At 41.7% G+C, this 16,623-nt stretch overlaps 1 protein-coding gene and 1 long non-coding RNA gene across 6 annotated transcripts in view; one reads left to right on the forward strand and one right to left on the reverse strand.

The window, feature by feature from the left end:
* Positions 1 to 16,623, forward strand: part of LOC139748113 (putative neural-cadherin 2) — a 184,275-nt gene that overhangs the window by 118,142 nt on the left and 49,510 nt on the right. The window lies entirely within an intron of this gene.
* LOC139748116 (uncharacterized) overlaps positions 1 to 16,623 on the reverse strand; it is a 155,967-nt gene that overhangs the window by 106,409 nt on the left and 32,935 nt on the right. Inside the window, exon 2 of the long non-coding RNA XR_011712537.1 lies at positions 9,833 to 10,103. This is a non-coding gene — a long non-coding RNA (uncharacterized lncRNA). The remainder of the gene's footprint in view (positions 1 to 9,832; positions 10,104 to 16,623) is intronic.

Below are 16,623 nucleotides of genomic sequence, written 5' to 3' on the forward strand. Positions count from 1 at the left end.
CTATATATTCTGCTATCACTCTCTTTTCCAGATCGCTTCCATTAAAACTTTATTTTTTTTTCTTTCTCTGTCTGATTTGTACTTTCTTAAATCACTGTCTTCTTTCGATGAGATCTTTTGTCCATTGATGAAGCAATTTACGCAAAACAAAAGTGTTTACAACCTCCATAGCTATAACCTAATGCAACGTAAACCATTCTAGATAACCTAAAACTACCTTAAACTTAATCTGACTCTTCGAAGCCTTGCATTTAGAACACGTAAAAGTAGTAGATAAATGAATGAAAGATGAGAATAATAGAGATTGATAAAAGTAAAGACTAAAAAGTAAATACGCTATATATGGATCAAACAAATACAAATGTATAAAAGGCTGTGTAAATGTAAAGTTCACTCTTTAACACATTCAAAGCCATGAACGAAGACTCGAAGCCTGGGCTGAACCACTTCCCTAACGAAGCACCTGATGCACCAGCGCCTCGAAACCAGGTCGGTTCCCACTCAGATGATTCGCAAAGAACCACATACACTCTCTGTGTATGTGGTTCTTTGTGGTTTTAAGAATCATCTTTAACACCTTAAAGGGTTAAAGGCTCTTTGGTTGGTGGAAGTTGCATGACGCTGACGGCCTTAATGACCCTGGAGGAAGACTGGCCTGAAACCCAAACAATCAACCAAGTGATTCGGTTGAAGAATTCTGGAGAAAATGAACTTCGAGATCCGGGACAGAAGTCTAGATCTGATCAATATTTTTCAAGGATGATATATCACAATTCCTTGACAATATAAAACATAAAAGACCTATCAAAGTTGTGTTGTTATCCAAATATTTAAGTCACCAAGTTATCCTAGTAACAAAATTATCATTTCACCAGATCATTGAAGTTACTGATTATACAAATATAGGAGGACCTATATCATTATACCTTTCATACGACTGTTATGTCCGATAGGATTACCTATGTCATTATGCCTTTTATACGACTATCACAACATTCAGCAACAGAGAAGAAAACGTAAAGAGAATCAGAAGAGATTTTCCCAGGGAACGAAACGCTTCGAACCAGAATTTATTAGCCTTATCATGTATTCCTTAAAGGGATCGCTCTGGCTCTGCTTCCCTCTATGAATCTGTATCACATCGATAATCATAAGCAGAGTTGTCTTCCTGTTATCAGAATTTTTTTTTTCATAAGGGACGGTTAGAGAAACGCAGTCCCTTAAATACGATAATCAAAGATAACCATGCTTATGTAAGTAATTTTTTTCAACACTATGAGTTTGAGGTCATATTTTGTATTTTCTAAAGGATTCGGACTTTTCTTTTTTACTGGTAATATGAACAATGAATTTAGGAGTGGTAATGCTACTAGTGTGTGTAATTACCATTTGTGATCACTGTTTGTGTGTTACGGGGAGAGAGTTTAACACTTTTGTTCCGGCGTTTTTTAGCGTTGTATTCATGAATCATGTCTTTTACCCCTATATGTATGTGTGTGTGTGTGTGTGTGTGTGTAAAACAGAAAGCATCATAAGACTCAGCCCTAATCGGGCATATAAGGCTCTGCCGTAACTGGAACCATAAGGTTCAACCATACCCGTATCCGTAAGGCTCAGGCGCATCCGGGCTTATAAGGCTCAGCCATCACTGGACTCACAAGGTTCAGCCGTACCCGGACCTATAAGACTCAGCCGCACCTTGACCAATAAGGCCTAGTCCTAAATGGACCCAACACATAGCACAGCCGTTTCGACACAAGTTTGCCCATGACAGATATATCAAAGGAAATTCTTTTCCTGTCTGCTTTTTCATTCTTTTGACAGTCGAAGGGTCAGCACTGTGTTCTACCGAGCAATACAGCTGTTGCCGTCAATGGGGTATTCATGTATACAAAAAACTGACCTAAAAAGACTTTCATTCCTAATCAAAGTGAGCGCAATTCTCCATGCCACAGGTGCCAACAACCTTATTTTATCTATTGTTTCACCACTTCATCACATAATCATAAATCAGTTGTATATTCTTGGGTTATGTTTCTTATTCTATGTTTCCTGTATCTGAGGAAATGATGTGAGAATTTTCTCAGTATTTTTTGTGACCAGCGAACGAACTGATACGAGAACTTCTTTAACGTAGTCTTCGACAGGACTCAGAGTCTCCTGCCATGACAAACGGCTATAGGAAGCCATCATATCCTCTATGGCAAGTTACGGACGCCTAGTGTCGCCAGAGACAATGATCAAGGGTGTCGTTATCATAGTGGGCCTGAAGACCCTCGTTCTTGCTGGCTTCACGCGCTGACTGGAAGGCATCTGCTGCCATCCGGGCTGATATGTGTTCCTCCAGGAGGGACCTAACTTTCCAAGAAGAGCCATCCAGCCAGACTCCCAGCTTATCTGATCTGGAAAGTCCCCCCCCCCTCCCCACCCATGAATGCTCCTTCCCCAAGGCCAAGCTGAGAGCTGGTATGGAACGTTTAAATAATCCGTTCTGTGAGAAACTGGACAAGCCTGGCTGGAACTACAACTTTTTCTCTAGCATTTGATCTGGGTCTGGAACTTTCGTTCCTATAGGAACTTCTCCGTCAGGGCAAAACTGAACACTGATGTTGAACGTTTAAAGACGAGCCCTTGAAAGTGGCTGCTTAGGCTGGGGCTAGGATTACTTTTGTTGCAAATCAAAGGTATGGATTCGGAGGGTCAGTCCCTAGAAATGCTCCTTCGCCAAGGCCGAGCTAAAGTTTGGTCTGGAACGTTTAAAGACACTATTCTACCAGGAGCTAGGAAGGTCTGCCACGAAATACAATGCTTCCAGCGAATCTGGATCTAATTCCAGTCAAAATTAGTTAACAATGAAAGTTATTGACCATGTGAAGCTCTCTAGTGCCCTTCCAGGCCAGTAAATAGGACTTGAGGTGAACTTGTCTAGGACAAATTGGTTCATTTTAAACCTCTTCAAAATCTGGGTATTACAGACAAGAAAATTCTCATCTGGAAAGGTGTCTTTGTCCCGTCTCCTTGGACTTCAATGATGGGCTTTATATAAACACTGCTTAAGTAAATCCTGCAACAAGACATATGCGATCCAGTGAGCTGTTCGTGTTGTCCTGATGTATGATAATGTCATATGGGCCAGTATCAACGGTTAAGTAAACAGAAACCAGCGAAGTCACTCTGGAAGGGAAGCGCTCTTGAGGCAAACGCAACCATTGATCCTCTTAATTCTATCCTGATACAGGGGAACATCTGCGGAATCCTCTCTCTACCCTCCTCTCTCTCTCTCTCTCTCTCTCTCTCTCTCTCTCTCTCTCTCTCTCTCTCTCTCTCTCTCTCTCTCAACCTCGGATCGATAATGATGGGAGGCGCTTGGCGGCTGAGAGCAAGGACAGCATTACTCACCCAGCGAAGCACGCGTTGAGCACTACGCGCTCGTCTTACCAACATGGAGAAATGTAATCAGAGGTTCTCGCAGGGAGGCAGATAGATTGCTTGACAGATAGATTATTACTCTGCGCACCATGATAGATGAACATGCACAGATACATTGAAATTTCCAAGGTTTTTACTATGAAGTGTAAAGAGAACCACAATTCCTCACTGAAATCAAGCCAATTATTGTTGTGAACGGAGGCGGAAAATTGACAAAAGCGCCGCTCATGCATAGCTTCTCAACGAGAGATTTTATTAATATCAAAGTGAGTTGTTTATTTGGCCACGTCAGCCTTAACGAACATGAGAAACTTGTCATCTATTTATTTTTCATGTTGGTACTCAGCATTTAAGCCATTCTCTCTCTCTCTCTCTCTCTCTCTCTCTCTCTCTCTCTCTCTCTCTCTCTCTCTCTCTCTCTCTCACACACACACACACACACACACACACACACACCACCCACTATGGTTCGTTTACCCTCACACTCAACAGATCACACACCATTACCTCGTCTATCCACAAGATGGAGACCTTCACACAGGTAGTGCAGACATCTGGGGGGTTCGCCTTGCAAATCCGGATTCGCGAACGCAAACACCATTATCACCTTAAGTGTCCGCTATCAATCCTGCTGAGGCGGTTCTCTCCGTAACTACAACGATTATGTGTTTGCTTCCCCGCCGCAAGGGTAAAGGAGTGTTAATCGTACGTTAGGTATGCACATCCTTAAATAGGATACACATCAGAGCTTTCCTAATTTTTGCAGAGTCCTTTTTTTTCTTTTCACGATGCACAAGATATTTTATCACCACATTTACTGTCCTTATCTCCACCACATTGCTATCATCTCCACCACAGCATCCTCATCACCACAGCACCCTCATCTCCACCACAGCATCCTTACCTCCACCACAGCATCCTCACCTCCACTACAGCACCCTTACCTCCACAACTGTTGGGTAAGCTCCTGGGCGTTGCCTTCAGAAGTGACACCTGACACCACTTTGGCAAGCTAAGGAAACAGTTCCAGCCAGGCACGATGAACCACTTACATGGCCCCTCCCGCGTTCATATATATATATATATATATATATATATATATATATATATATATATATATATATATATATACACAATATATACATATACAGATAGATAGATCAATCTGTATTACAGAGGGTTTACTTGAAGAAGAAGAAGAAGAAGAAGAAGGAGGAGGAGCAGTAGGAGAAGGAGGAGAAACAGCTAATGATGAGACAATAATGAAAATGATGAGAAAGAATGAAGGCAGTGAAGCATAAGAAAGATATTCCTAAAGAGCGGAAATAGACGAACAGATCAAAACTTGGATATTCTGTTTTCCTTCTTACACGATCCCTAGTGAAACCTTCCTTCAACTAGAGAAAGATTGGGGTGGATCCTGGACCTTAAAAAGACCACAGATCTTTACCTGAGATAACGAACAACACTCCAGCCTTATCCCTTCATCACTGACGGTGAAACACCACGCCATCAGAATTCTGGAGCGATGTGTTTCTCATACGCTACCACACCATGAACAATATCAACGCTTCCTTACTTCAAGAACCATTGTCTGTGAACAATCAACGCTTCCATAATCTAACGATCATCAAATTCTATGAGCAATCAACGCTTCCATACTTCAAGAGCTATCGGTTTCCATTCCACTGGAAGAAGGATAAATAGTCTGGGTATTATGTGATAAGACCCCGAGAAGCGGACGCAGCCTCTTTTCTTGTCCAACGGACAGAACTCGGAGACCGGAATCTTTCCAGGATTTCCCGAAGGTCAAGAACTTGCGGTAATTTTTCCTGGTAAATCTGGACAAGAGGTCCTAAGGCTGAAAGTGAACTTGGGACTTACCGGATGGAGCAGTCTAATTACCTTACTCGACAACGATACAAGATTCTTAAAGAAAAATTGGTTTAAGACCCAGAATCTAGTGCGAGTGGAACTTAATGATTTTCCAGATGTTCTGTATTCCTTCCAGGTCCGTCTTCAAACACAGGGTCTGACGGTATAATGAAATACTTGGCAGACATTTTGAGGTTGTCATTCAAGACGCATCCAGACTGTCATTCCAGATGTTTCAAGGCCTTGCTTCCACACTTATCAAGACTTTTATCCCAGGTGTTTCAAGAATCTCTTTCCAGGCACCTTGAGCCTCTCATTTCAGACATCTTGTGACCGTCATTCCAGAGAGATATCTCGAGGCTGTCATTCCAGACGTCTCAATGCTGCCGTTCCAGAATTGTCAAGACCGTCTTTCCAGACACTTCGATGATGCCATTCCAGACATATCATAGATATCATTCCACACATATCATAGATGGCATTCCAGACATCTCACAGCTGCCATTCTTGTCATCTATTAGCTGTCATTCTAGCCATCTCACAGCTGTCATTCCAGACATCCCGTAATTGTCATTCCAACAAGAGCAGCACTGGTATGGCTTCTCAACACGGTAAGAGCCAGCAGTTTAGATGATAAATCTTACTCTTTATTCAGCCTGATTTATGAAGCTATTCTTCAAAAGCCTCTCACGTAACGGGAAACTGCGAACTGGATTCTGAAGACACAATGTGGGTCTTACTCTCCTGCAGTATTCATTCATTCATAAACCTTAATCAGTGTCATATTTCCAGAAAGCTCTATCTGCTGATTGCAGATGAAGTTATAGTGTTACAAGAAGGCTTGCAAGATTCTCATCTTCTTTGTGCTTTATTAGGCTTATTTTATCTCAGTATAAATGGCTTATTATTGTCTGTTTGTCAGTCTGTTAACATCTCCATGGATCTCAGAATTAGGTATATATATATATATATATATATATATATATATATATATATATATATATATATATATATATATATATATAAATAGAGAGAGAGAGAGAGAGAGAGAGAGAGAGAGAGAGAGAGAGAGAGAGAGAGAGAGAGAGAGAGAGAGTTATATTCACCTTCCCGACACCAACTTTCGTCTGACAACAAAACTAATTCTCTTCCTTTTCTCGACCTTCCCTCTCCTCGTGACCTCTCTACCTTTAAGCCTTGGGTCTATAAACACCTGCGGAGCTCTGATTGATTTTCTCAAATAAATATTTTTCTCCTGTTTTTCTTTTCCAAATGGACGTGACTGGGAGATGTTTTGTGGCCGTTCTACGTCAGTCACACCAAGAATTCTATATATACACACACACACATATATACATATATATATATATATATATATATATATATATATATATATATATATATATATATATATATATATATAAATATATATATTACATAACCCTGGCGACGAGCACAAAACTGTATCGTTAATGAGCACAGGTATGAGCTAATTAACCCGTCTCTTGTTCCTAGAAAAATCATTGGGAAAACTTTATGATTTATGATAGCTGTACCGACATGTGTCTCGATATTTTGTATCCTAGATAAGGAACAATGTACCCTGAGAAATGTACTCTTTATGGGTTTGGCTACACTACTGTAGGGCCAAAAATCTGCAAATGGTGGTATATTGGAAAGAGAGTTCATTCATTTCTAATACAATTTTTAATCAAGGAAAGCTGTGCCATTTTGCAATTTAAAGGGCCTTGGAAAACGTACCGTGTAAAGAAAAAGAAATGGAGGGGAGATCAGGTGGTAGGTGTTAGGAGAGCCATGCGAAATTAAAGAGTTCTAAAACTTAGCAGTGTAGGAAAAGAAACAGACATCAAACCAACCCACACGTGAATTGCAGACGGCGTTACACATGCCTGCTTAGCATGAAAAGTGAACCTTCCCTATACTCTAAGGAAGAGGATGGTAACCATCAACCTAAGTTCACAGGATTTTAGTGGAATCCACCAGTTCTGCTCTGCTGTGAAAATTCCAGCCTGGTACCTGGAGACGTATAGTAATCAAAACATGGCCTACTAGTATCTATGCAAATTGAAAATGCCATCGCGACGTATGCGGAGCGTTCCGCAAGGTGACACAGCAGGACCTTATCGCTCTTTTTTTGGCTTTTGTTTACGTTAGAAAACACTGATTAATAGGAAGAAGATAATATGAACTATGTTACTTTGCTTATGTTCGCCTGTCATTATATGCAGTCTCACATGTGTCTTTGCGTATGGGTACATATGTATGCTAATTCATATGCGTATGTGAAAGTATTTGAGTCTGCACCTACATACTTTACTTTATATGCTTCACACAGCTTACAGCTTGATATACAGATTGAAATACAATTCAACACGCAGCTTGATGCCCAGCTTGATAAATAGCTGGACACACAACTTCAGGGCTTAAGTCGTCTTTGTGTCTTTGTACTCAGGGTTAAGTCGTCGTCTTTAGAGCTTTAGTCGTCGAACTCATTGTGTTAACTGGTCGTCCTCACATCCCATAATCCTTCAATAACAGATCAATTAAGTGATTATAACCGCGGGACATCAGGTCGGCGTGCATGGAGCCTAAGCCTCTCTTAATCAAATTAAATAATATCAGTATAATTTTGCAAATCATTAAGCCGACAAAATGTAATTATTGGTTATCGATTTAAAAAAGAATTGATTGAGCTGTTTATTTATGTGAAGTATTTCAATGTGATTTCTCCAACAAAAATTCCATTATCCTTCTGATTTTCGTAATATTCTAATGACTACCCAAAATTGCAGTCGATTTCCTTAACTTTATCATAAGTTCCATAGTATTCTCAGTTTCCATTATATTTCCTCATTGCTTCCATAATATCCTCAGAATTTCCCTTATTTCCCCATAATTTCTCTACCCCCCTCATATAGTTCATTCGTCCCATGTGATTTCCTGTACTTCCTCATAATATATCTGGTTTGTCGTAATTTCCGCAGTGCTCATAATTTTCTTAATTTTTTCATTCTTTCATTTTCTCACGATTTCCCTTCTTATGATTTCCAAGATTTCCCCAATTTCCCTAAATTCCTCAACATTTCCATTATTTCTTTATAACATCCATAATTTCCTCATAATTTTTGAGTTCAAGAAACACTTTATGACTGGCTCTGTACGGCTTACCGCCAAGGTGTTGTGCACCCTCTAGTGAACACTACACTGGGAAAAAACAATAAGTCGTTCAGACATATTTTATATCTCTTGAATTACGATGACCTAATCTCTTGAGTACGACGACTTAACCGCTCGAGTAGACGATCTTGAGATCGACGACTTAACCCTTGCGTACGATTATCAAAGTCATTGCATCTAAATATCTGTTTAAAGACCAAGCCATCGCACCCAATGGTCGTTCCGTCGCGCATGAAGGTCGTACGCGTAGTGCTCATGAGTCGTCTAGTCGTACTCACGGGGCTAATACAAGCTTTACTTTACCCTTTGGTATGAACACACCCGATATCCAAAATCCGCTGTCTGCTTTGAAAACCGCTATAAACCAACCTGATATCCAGCACCCACTATCTGTTCTGAAATCCGCATTTTACATATAATCGAAACCGGCCCGTAGCCAACACCGATCCAGATATAAATCAGGGCTGTAACATTTGTTCCAGCCAGATATAATTTGCCTTTGGCAATACTGTACGGGCAAACAATAGATGGTTTTCGCGGATGTTGGAATAATGGCGTTCTCGCGCCGCCAGTGATATGTGACGCTGTCTGGAAATGTTTAGTGATGCGTTCATGCTAAAAGCTCTTTGAGCTTAATATACATATATATGCCTATATATATATATATGCATATATATATATATATATATATATATATATATATATATATATATATATATATATATATATATATATATATATATAAGAGAAGTGTGTGTGTGTGTGTGTGTGTGTGTGTGTGTGTGTGTGTGTTAACATCCTCTGTCGCCAATTAAGCTACTGTAATTAACTTCAAGGTCAAGGGTCATGTTAAGAAACCTTTCGTGTCTTTGGCTAATCAAGGTCACAGGTCAATTTATAGATACATATCCAGTTAAGAATCTGGCTTAACATATCTTCGCTCCTCAAACAGCCACTTTACAGTTTAACGAGAAGAAATGACGTGATGATGAGTAATTTCATAGGGTTCACAGAACATCACAATATCCACCGCAATGAATATTGCAAATTAATCAAATTGTGAAATATTTGAAGACCAGTGTCAAATAATACAAGCCAAAGTGATTTCAAGGAAGCAAGACGAACCACAGGGTTTTAATATTTTTAGAAAATAGCTACAAAAAAATTTTGAAAATCCTTAAATACCGGAACTATGTAGCTCAAAATGAGGGACATATATAGAGAGATTGTGGACACTGTACCTTCATAAGAAATGCATGCTTGTATAAGATCTCAGACCAAATCATTGGTTCATTACCTCTAGTGATACTAAATTTCATTACATGCTTACCTTAGAATAGGAACACAAGTTCTATTGTGCTGAGCCTTCATGCCTGAGCTTACACCTCGTGATGCCTGGAAGGAATGCAACACTGTGCCTTGAAATGTCGCTGAAGTACTCCACCATAGTGATGGGACAATGACCTCAATTTGCGATGCCATGGATATATCTGTTGTGACAGACGGTGACTGCGTCTGCTACTCTCCTACGTCTGCTATTGCTGTCCTCTGGCCACAGTTGTGGCGTTATACATCATTGCCGCAGCTGGGCTGGGAATCATCTGTCAGGGAAACAAAACATGGGACTGTCAGATCATTCTGGGGAGCCATCACCAGAGGATAATGGTGATACAAGTTTATGTCGAGGATGAATTATATACGTTGCTTACATGAGCTTCATCATGACGGTGCGGCATATGTTCAATAGCATGATTACTGAGGACAGCAACAAGACCCTTGGGTATAGTGTTACTACTGCCCTTAACTATGGTGATACGACCCTGAGGTGTGATGGCACGAACCTTAAGGGCAACGACAAGACCATTGGGTATGATAGTCTAGTGTCCTTTGACCTGAATCTTTTAGGCTCGGGCCAAAATCCACCTGAACATGGTACCCAATAGTCGTGACATCGTGTTTAAGGGTCGTATATTCGTGCGCGAAGCTAGGAGCGTAGTTCAGCATGTTCAAAGGTCGTACCATCGTCCTCAAGGGTCGCACCGTCGTGTTCAAGGGTCGTACCGTCATGTTCAATGGTTGTCGTTTCGTGCTGATAGAATCAGTAGCAGGCAAATGTTCAAGTACTCTTTCATCCACAATCCTCACCACATATGCCGCACACACACGACAAATAGCATCTCTCGTCGCCTTCGAGTTACAGGAACTTCGACAAAAACAAAAGAAAAACTAAAACACAGCACCAGGGAAAAACATACATAAATAGATGACTAGATAAAACACCCTCCCATTAAAACTTTCAGACTAGCAAAGAATCCAGAATAAACCTGGAATAAGATATAAGGAAACTTCTCGTCCTTCTTGTGAAGACGTTTATGAAAGAGATAAGCTGTAATACCCGGGGAGAGGGGGGAGTGGGGGGATGTACCCGGAGCTACAAATATTGGTTCTTCACGCCAGAGAAAGAAGATGGAGGGAGGAATTCTTATCATTTCTTATCGCGGCCCTCTTCTGTTTACACTTCCTAGGGCTTCTGATATATCTATCAATGCATCTGTCTATCTGACCACAGACAGATATATAAATAGAGAGGAAGATAGAAATACAGATAGACAGACTGATAAACAGACAGGTAGGGAAAGATAGATATACAAAAACATACCTATAGACAACGGTTACAGCAGCTCCACAAGACGCCAACACTGTCAAGCCTAATTATTTCTCCCATTCTTCTCAACGTCATTAATCCATTTTATATAATAAAGATACTTGGAGACAAAGTCATTAATCCATTTTATATAATAAAGATACTTGGAGACAAAGTCATTAACGCGCTCATTAAGTTGGTAATTAACCCTCGTGGTATCTCGAAGAAACTATAAAGGAAAAGACATCTCGTCTCATCAGCTTTTCATGAAGAGTTCTGGTAATGAGTCAGTATTACATAATACGATGGGATACTTGTGAGTAAACCACAATTAAGATAAACTCGTTTTATGATAAACCCATGCGATGGTCAATTCTGAGCTATGGTAAACCCAAGTTATCATACATCCACCAGAAAGTAACCTCACTTTATTGACAGGGTAAGCCCCCTTGGAGGTAAACTTACCGTGATGTAAATCTCCGTCATTGCTAACCCACTGCAATGTAAACCCACGTTGAAATGAACCCACAATAATGTAAACCCACGTTAAGATAAACTCACAGTAACTTAAATCCACGTCGCTCTAATACCACACTAATGTAATCCCACTTTAATATATACCCACGTTAAAGTAGACCCCTCATCACTGTAAACCCCTTCTAACGTAAGCCCACCTTAATGTAAACCCGCTTGATATTGGATATCCGAGTAAACTCACGATCATTTCGGCCACAGGAGAAGCCAAAGCACCGCAATACAATATCGGGCACGAGATACTACGCGATGTTGTGTGGTGTTATTATTACGCCACGCAATGTTTCAGGAAGAATGTTCCTGCCCACGACATCCTCTTAGACGGATGGACGAATGTTGAAGGTGGAGGCCTTCCAGCTGGTGTGTCTGGACACCCATATTGGATGGGTTTGCAAGCGGAGAAAAATATATGAAGCAGATGATAAGGTGCTTTGGCCTGGGGGTTCGTGTGTGTGTGTGTGTGTGTGTGTGTGTGTGTGTGTGTGTGTGTGTGTGATAGATGATAAATTTGTTGATTGGTAAAGTTATTCAATGTATGTATGGATCATGGCGAAGTGCCATTGCACAAAGGCAAAAGGGATAAAGGCGAGTGTTCAAATTACAGAGGTATAAGTTTGTTGAGTGTTACTGGGAATCTATATGGCAGGGTATTGACTGAGAGGGTAAAGGTATGTACAGAGCAGCAGATTGTGGAGGAGCGTTGTGGTTTCAGAAGTGATCGATGATGTGTGGATCAGGTGTTTGCTTTGAGGAAAGTGTGTACGAAATATTTGGAAAAACAGATGGATTTGTATGTAGCATTTATGGATCTGGAGAAATCATATGATAGGGGTCATAGAGATGCTTTGTAGAAGGTCTTATGCATATATGGTGTGAGAGGTAAGCTGCTAAAAGCAGTGAAAAGTTTTATCAAGGATGTAAGGCATGTCTTCGAGTGGGAACAGAGGAGTGATTGGTTCTCAGTAAAGGTCGGTCAGCGGCATGGGATGTGTGATGTCTCCATGGTTGTATAATCTATTTATGGATAGAGTGGTAAATGAAAGAGTTTTGAAAAGAGGCGAGTATGCAGTCTGTCGGGGTGAGAGGGCCTAGAAAGTGAGTCAGTTGCTGTTCGCCGATGATACAGCACTGGTGGCTGATTCGAGTGAGAAACTGCAGAAGATGGTGAATGAGTTTGGAAAAGTGTGTGAAAGGAGAAAGTTGAGAGTAAATGTGAATAAGAGCAAGTTATTAGGTTCAGCAGGGTTGAGGGACAAGTTAGTTGTGATGTCAGTTTGCATGGAGAAATAATGGAGGAAGTGAAGTGTTGTACATATCAGGGAGTGGACTTAACAGCGAATGGAACCATGGAAGCAGAAGTAAGTCACAGGGTGGGGAAGGGGGCGAAGGTTCTGGAAGCGATGAAGAATGCGTAAAAAGAGAACATTATCTCGGAGAGCAAAAATGGGTATGTTTGAAGGAATAGTAGTTCCAACAATGTTATATGGTTGCGAGGTATGGGCTATAGATAGGGTTGTACGAAGGAGGGAGGATGTGTTGGAAATGAAATGCTTGAGGACAATATGTGGTGTAAGGTGGTTTGATCAAATAAGTAATGAAAGGGTAAGAGAGATGTATGGTAATAAAAAGAGTGTAGCTGAGATGGCAGAAGAGGGTGTGTTGAAATAGTTTGGACATATGGAGAGAATGAGTGAGGAATGGTTGACAGAGAGGATATATATGTCAGAGATGGAGGGAACAAGGAGAAGCGGGAGCTAAGTTGGAGGTGGAAGGATGGAGTGAAAAAAATTTTGAGCGATCGAGGCCTGAACATACAGGAGGGTGAAGGGCATGCAAAGAATAGAGTGAATTGGAACGATGCGGTATCCCGGGGTCGTCGTGCTGTCAATGTGAGGCGTCTGTGGTAAACTATGAAAAGGTCTGTGAAGCCTGGATGTGAATAGGGAGCTGTGGTTTCGGTGCATTACACATGACAGTTAGAGACAGAGTGAACGAATTAGCCTGTGTGTGTGTGTGTGTGTGTGTGTGTGTGTGTGTGTGTGTCTGTCTGTCTGTCTGTCTGTCTGTCTGTCTGTCTGTGTGTGTTTGTGTGTCTGTGTGTACTATCAAGATAATGCACACCTTCAGAATTTGAGAAAATTGAATGTAGACGAGGAATAATGCAACCTTTTCTTAATGGATTCTTTCTTATTCTAAAGATTACATTAAAGTGTTGGACCAGAAAGGGAGGAATGTACGCTTCCAAGTATTCAATATCGTTAATACTGGAAATGTCAAGTCTGCTATCGGGAGAAAACAAGATTCAGAGATCTGATTACATTTTGCCCCTTGAGCATGACGGTACGATTCTTGATCACGACTGTTCGATCCTTGCGCATGACGGAACGAACTAATGTGCTTGATGGTACAGTCCTTGAGCACTACGGTTCGACCCTTGAAAATGACTGTACTACCCCCCGTATCCAAGGGCCAAACTGTTGTGTTCAGGGGTCGTACCGTCGTGCTCAACTGTCGTAACCGTCGTGCTCAAGAGGCTAGCCCACAATTCTCATATCCCCGCCAAGGTCTAGCCACATATGTTCACTTTTAGTGCTTTTATGCCAGTACCTGTGAACGCTGTTACTGTTGTTATTGCTGGCGATTCTCGGGGCATTAACATAGCCATTGGCAGATCTTATGTTAAGCTCAACCGCTGCAATATAGCGAAAGTACTGCTGTGTTAATGTTACTGGTAGTGTGTGTGTGTGTGTGTGATTACTATTTGTGTGTTACAAGGAAAGGGTTTTCTACTTGTGTTGCTCCCGTCTCTTAACTTTGTATATATGTACCATATCTTTAGTCATATGTGCACACACACGCACACACACAAACACACATAAACACACACACACACACACACACACACACAAGCCATCTTAAACCATGTACACATTTACCGACCGGTCCAGAGAGAACTCTGAACACCTGGGTTGGCTGTGGGCTGACTGCCGCATCAAGGACTCGAAACAGGGTGGGCCCATGCGTGAATTGTGGTCAGCGACGGTAACCACTTCACCCTGGAAGCATGTGTGTTTGTATGTGGGTGGGAAGGAGGGGGTGCTTTCGAGGCCCCTTTTCCCTCTATCGTTACACTGAGCCACTACCTCCTGGTACTACCCTGTGGACCACCCTTTGCTATGACACTCACATGTGAGCCACACTGTGGTACCGCCTGAGCCACACTGTGGTACTTCCTGAGCCACACTGTGGTACCTCCTGAGCCACACTGTGGTACCGCCTGAGCCACACTGTGGTACTTCCTGAGCCACACTGTGGTACCCCTGGGCATACAGCTGTATCCCCCATCTACTCACTCACCTCCTTGGCTCTCTTAATCCAATCGTCTCTCACATTTCAACTTGATCTCCTGATCGTCTTTGCCGTTCCATCTTACCTTTCGCCTCCATCTCCACCTCTCTCACGACCCGTTCTTTCCCCTCCACTCTCCATCTTCCCCCACGACGGCCTCTCTTACCCTTGAAGGTCTCCATCTCTCCAACATACTATCTCTCATCATTTCGCAGCTGCCCACACGGGGCCGAATATACGTGTCTTGTCCTCCGTTCTTATATAAATCGTACTATGAATATCGCCGAGCGAACGACCTTTCCCACCCACCTAATTCTCTCATTCTGAGTAACGAGACAGAGGCTTGAGGGAGGAGAATGATATCTCTCTCTCTCTCTCTCTCTCTCTCTCTCTCTCTCTCTCTCTCTCTCTCTCTCTCTCTCTCTCTCAGGAGGACATGATGCGCACGCATAATGTCGCGCGTTTGAGCCCCGTCCAGTCTGGTGGAATGGGAGGCGAGACTACTTCAGGGTCATGGTATGGTACTGAAGGAGAAGGAGAGGAAGAGGAGGAGAAAGAAAAAGAGGGGGAGGAAGACGAAGAGGAACCATGGTAACAGCTGTACCATAGGATGACGTGGTTGGGCTAAGTAATTGTAAGACTTCCCACTAAGGCAAAGTCATACATCAATTCACATCAACACTTGCCATTCGACACTGACAACCTACCCTATGGACCAACCCTATAGCTCTAGGCAGTCGACATAATACCTAACCCAACTGATCGGTCCTGTAACTACAGGCAGTCTATATAGATTTAAATAACATCATTTTGCCACAGCTTCCAAATGTGAGACTGGAGAGAAACAGAGGTTAGAACTATCAAATAGGATAATAGTAATATTTCTCAAAAAACATCAACACAGTCTTCGATGTAAGAGGTTCAAGGGAAAGAAAAGTGAAGGGTATTGAAATACGAACAAAATTACATTTGGTAACCAGCAGGGAGCCGATAATAGAAATTTATGGAAGGTAGTTTAACCCTAGTGATATATTCTAGTCGAAATTTGTGGTTGTGAGTTGTTGGGGAGAGGTCTATTAGCGTCCAGAGCGTTGTATGGAAGTGTCGAAGGCTGCTGATTGTGTGGAAGGAAGAGGGTACTCGAGGTTGTTTATGTCTTAGAGACACAGGAGAAGGGTGACCGTCTTGTGGAATGTTTCTGAAAGATAAGAGAAGGGTATAGATCTTGTGGAAGGTCTCTTAGGGACAGAAAAAGGGTGTACATCTTGTAAAAGGTCTCGGAGGGACAAAAGAAGGGTGTACATCTTGTGACAGGTATCGAAGGAACAATGGAAGCTTGTACATCTTGTGGAATGTCCCTGAGGGACAAAATGTGCTTATGCTTGGTGGAATCATTTGATGTATAGAGGAGGGAAGACATCTTTTGAAACGTTCTGAAAGATATCGGAATGGAATACATCCCTGGAAATGTTTGTGGGCACAGCACAGATTGAAATAGAAAAAGCTTAAAGGGAGTACATGGGAGGGCCAGATAACAGTAGACGTGATGGTCTGTGACGAGCTTATCTGCTGGTGGACAATGAAAAGATTTTTTA

The sequence above is a fragment of the Panulirus ornatus genome, chromosome 72 (assembly GCF_036320965.1).
Source record: "Panulirus ornatus isolate Po-2019 chromosome 72, ASM3632096v1, whole genome shotgun sequence".
NCBI classification, from domain to species: domain Eukaryota; kingdom Metazoa; phylum Arthropoda; class Malacostraca; order Decapoda; family Palinuridae; genus Panulirus; species Panulirus ornatus.